This window comes from Nicotiana tabacum, chromosome 4, assembly GCF_000715075.1.
Source record: "Nicotiana tabacum cultivar K326 chromosome 4, ASM71507v2, whole genome shotgun sequence".
Classification (NCBI taxonomy): Eukaryota; Viridiplantae; Streptophyta; class Magnoliopsida; order Solanales; family Solanaceae; genus Nicotiana; species Nicotiana tabacum.
Window position 1 is genome coordinate 27317874 of NC_134083.1, and position 4841 is coordinate 27322714.

The following is a 4841-nucleotide window of genomic DNA, read 5'->3' on the forward strand; positions in this document are numbered from 1 at the left end:
TGGTAAGGGAAACTATGGGTGGTGATAAGATATTGGAAAAACAAATGAACAAATGTATGTTACTTGTTATGTAGTTTGAGGTTCCTAAATCACGAATCTAGGTCCCTGGAAGCAAAGAATGACTCAAGCATCTAATTGAGATAACAATATAGGTAAGAAAGATGGTAAACAAAAGGATACTCAACCGCGCGCGTTATATTTCACACACACATTATTCAGTAGTATAAACCACAATTGACTGATCTCCTAAAGGAGCTTTACGGTTTTTGTTCTTTTAGGAGAACATTTTGATGAATTCGCCTTCTATAACTGATTTGGGCTATAGAAAATCGAAAAAATGGCTTTTCTATTTTTCTCGTTATTAATGTTGTAGTGGCACTGATTGGGCATTAACGTGTTGATGCAGATAAACAACTTAGGCAAACTTTGCATTCTAGTCGCAAGTTGGACATGCTAAAACTTATTCCTAACTAGAGAAAAAAAGGATATCTTAGCTAGCTAGAAGTCAAAAGAAAAAAAACCAAAAGTGACAAGTGTGTACACGGCTTATATATGAAAATTTGACCAATTTAGACTTCTTTTGGTTCTTTGTACATTAAAATGAAGTTGTCTTATCATGTTATATCCTCCATTGCTAAATTTAGCTTTACATGTCTTAATTGAAGTTGATTGATTCATGTTCTGCTTTATATATACATTAATTGAAGTTGTTGCCTCTTTTATTGCCATGTTACTCATTCGTAGTTAATTATCCTTAATTGAGGTCGCTGCTACATATTATCTCTCATTGTTGAGTTATTCTTGTTTGAAACCATTATTATTTGTTATGACTTTCATTGTGAACTCGTTCTTCCATTCTTTAAGTTGAGTAATTCTTACGTTGATTTACTTGCCGCACTCCCGTGTTATCTTTGTTGTTGTTGTTGTACTCAGTGTTGTTGAGCCGAGGGCTATGTCTGATTGTGGTATTGAAATTATTTTGAGGAAATGTTATGGCATATGGGCACATGTGGTGTGAGTTGTTATATTATGTTATATTTTTTGGCACACGTGATATTGTTGAGAGGATTTGTCGGGTGTCCTGTCAAGACACAATTTCACCTATAGGTCGTGATGGCGCCCAACGTCACCGCTAAGCAAGCCAACTAGTTAATTGCACATATATTTCCTCTTTTAAATAAATTTCCAAGTAATAAAACTCTCTTTAATTGCAGGATTCAAGAAAATAAGAGGTTTAAATAAATAAAACCAAAATAGTAATTCAAATCATAATTCTTCTAATGTGTGTGCCAGGACCTGATGTCACAAGTGTATGTGCATCTAATAAATTATACAAACTTCCAAATACCGTCTGAACATAGAATAGACAGAATACAAATACAAAGAGAGACACTAGGTATTGCGAAACGGCTCAGGAAAGACAGCTCACCACTAGGCTTGGGGATAACGGAGATGCACACCGGTAGGACCGCCTGATGCACCTGTCTCAGATCCTGCACAAAAAGTGCAGCAAGTGTAGCATGAGTACGTAAACAACGTGTACCCAGTAAGTATCAAGTTTAATCTCGAAGAAGTAGTGACGAGAGGTCGACTTCAACACTCATTATGTGTCAATAATATTAAGATAGAAATATTTAAATAGACACAGTTTATGTGAATAATAACAAGTTCTTTAGCAAGCAGAAATAAATAATTCTTTCTCAATTAAATAATTTTCAATAAGTTATTTATCTTCACAAGCTGCAATAAATATCAAAGAATCGTGAAATTTTTATTATTAAGCACGATTTATGTCGAGGTCATACGGCCCGATCCGGAATAGTGTGTACACTGCCGAGGGTCAAACGGCACGAACTATAGATACATGTATCTACTGCTGAGGCGTTCGGCCCGCTCCGCAAGAAGAGAAGGATATTTTATAAGCGTTTGACTGAAATATAAATGTCGTTTTATACAAAAATAATACGAATTTCATTAGCAGTCTTTCACAATTTCTCCAACAAATACTAATAAAATTTAGGCATTTTTAAATTAACAAGTATGTGCAAAATTCCAAATAATTCATAATTTGGTCGTAAAACTACCCGAATAATAACATAATAGTAGCTACGCACGGACTCTCATCACCCCGTACGTATGTAGCTGTCACACCCTTTTTGTTTCACCACCTCAACCCTCTTTAAAATGCTAAAGGTGATTTTAAAGCTCAAAAGGGTTTCAATTTGAAAAGTGACAAAAGTTGTGTTTCAAAAGATTTTTTAGAATCGCCACCTGACATTTGGTTTCGGTATGCCAGGTCACCATTTTTAAGAAATAATTTTTTTCCTTTAAAACACATTTAGACTCCACAACTAGTTTGCACTAGAGATTCTAAGTAAGGGGGTTCATTTGACTCGTGGAGAAGGTGTTAGGCATTCCCCGAGTCCCGTAACTAGTACGATTGCACACTTGATCAAATCGGCTTTAAAGAGTATTCAAACTGAGGCAAAACACATCAAAGAAAAATAAACACGCAAGAGGCTCGAGGATGTCCCCACCTAAATAAAATAAAATAAGAGAAAAATACTAAAAGTATATACTATGCTCATCCACGAAGTCTGTCACAACCTCCAATCACTTTCACTATGGGGCATACCTCGGATAAAATATATACAAGTTCTTCGAGGCATTCTCCGGATAAATTTAACTAAGGGACAACCTCTAGCCTCGCAGAATAAATAAACGACCTAATATTTGCCTACCCACATGTGGTCGGCCTAAACATGCTACTAGCGAATAATATCACAAAATAAATAAATAAAAGGGAACCAAATAAAAGGAAAATTTTAAATCACAAATTCTTTTGACTTTTATTTTATGTATTTCACTAGGCTCAATTCCTAAAACATGTAAACCATTTAATCACTAATGAGTTTCGTCTCCCCCCATTCTCACTTGCGCCTCTTTAATAATGCAGCATTTACATGGAATTTTCTTTACTTATAAAATAATTGATATCATGAGACAACTGTTCCTTAGCACAAAAGCACCATTTTTTTTTTCAGTCATGAACATATCAAAAGGAGAGATTCAACATATATGCTTGAAGGCAAATTTCAACTTTCATCCACAAAGTAAAACGTATTTTTTTGAAGAAAATCAAACATGGAAGTAAGACACCTACATAGGACTGCAGATGGTTCATACAAGCAACTAAGTTAACTTTTAAGGTGAGAGTTCTATTATATTCAAGCTTTACTAATGAACACCGACAAATTCTTAATAACAACAACAACAACCCAGTATAATCTCATTAGTGGGGTACGGGGATGGTAGTGTGTACGCAGACCTTACTCCTACCCTGGGGTAGAGAGGTTATTTTCGATAGACCCTCGGCTGCCTCCCTCCAAGAACTACCCACCTTGTTCTTGGGGTGACTCGAACTCACAACCTCTTGGTTGGAAGCGGAGGGTGTTTGACTCGAAATCCTTAATAACAGAGATAAGCAAAAACTATCGCAGGCTAACAAAATCAGGAGGAGCCATGGCAAGGAAACTTTTGGACAATCTAATAACTCAGAATTCATGCTAAAATATAGATGCTCGAGCTAGGATACCCCCCTCGTAATCTCAACAAATCAACGAGACGGAGGACAAAATCAAAGCTCCCAGACAAGACCAACAAACAAACTGGAACATCTACCCTTTCACATACGGCTTCACGGCCATAAAATCACAGAACATTACTCTAATGCTATTAGTAGGCTTGCATTTAACAGAACTCAACTTGACTAAAGCTTAGCAGGGATTCATAATATGTTTCTTGAACATTATACGGGGCCAACAGAGGCGACGAGAAACAGGGAACATCTTCAGCAAATAAATTTCAGCAAAAGCGACTCGAATATACATTTCGTTTCACACTCAATTTCAACCAAACATATAAAACACTGATTCAAACCGCAAGGGAAGTGCATCACTGATTCATAATTCACGCAACAGTCAGATTTTAGTCAAAAACACGCGACAAGCAAATTCGCACTCAAATAATTTAAACACGGTCACTTGACTCAAGTCATAACAACTTTCAACAAAATATTACTTCTAAGTTTACTCAGCTATTGGAATCAGAAAACAAATTCAGAAACTAGTATTTTTCTTTCAATTAGACCAAAGGCTTGAACAACTTTTAATCCATTAAAACCCCCGGCTCTCATCATCATTTAATCACACCTTCAAAATAAGAGAAAAAGAGTTGAACCTGAATAAGAGTTTTTCGATTACTTCTGTTCGGAAGCTATTACAAGCAAATCCGGCACCGGAATTCGAATGTCCAGCAGCAAACGAGCAAGACAGCAATAAAAATGGATTCGGAACCACGAATTTGAACCTCATGAGCAGTCCACGGACCTCAGCTAATCTCCATATTTTCGGAACCCAAAAATCAGAGAGGAAACTTGAAAATATTTGTGTATTTTCGAATTTAGAATCAAATTGAAACTAAGAAGAATTGAAATCTTTTTTTTCCTTTTATCTATGAATGAACAAGAACCCAAAATCAGAAAAAGGAACTCAAAAAACCCTCAATACGGTAGTTCTTTGTCCCTATTTTTATCCAAAATCCTTTTTTTCTATTGTCCCCCACTCCCCCTCTCTCTCCAAAAATCCTTTTCTCCCCTCAAAGTAATGTCCCCACTCCTCTCTCGTGAATGTATATTTCAACTTAAGTGGCCAGAAAAATCTCAAAAACGTGTGGACCCCAACTTGGTGGTGAGTGGAGAGTAAAAATCTATTTTGAGAGGAATTGATGCGCACATGTATTGTGAAAAAATTAGAAAATCAGTGCATGTGTCCAAATGTGAA

General features: G+C 36.2%; 1 long non-coding RNA gene across 1 annotated transcript; it reads right to left on the minus strand.

The window, feature by feature from the left end:
• Nucleotides 1–1182: 1182 nt before the first annotated feature.
• LOC107783183 (uncharacterized) lies at nucleotides 1183–4629 on the minus strand. The gene is made up of 2 exons (XR_001647404.2): nucleotides 4240–4629; nucleotides 1183–1493 (listed from the first exon to the last, which is right to left on the minus strand). It is a non-coding gene; the product is annotated as an uncharacterized LOC107783183 (long non-coding RNA).
• Between the last annotated feature and the right edge of the window lie 212 nt (nucleotides 4630–4841).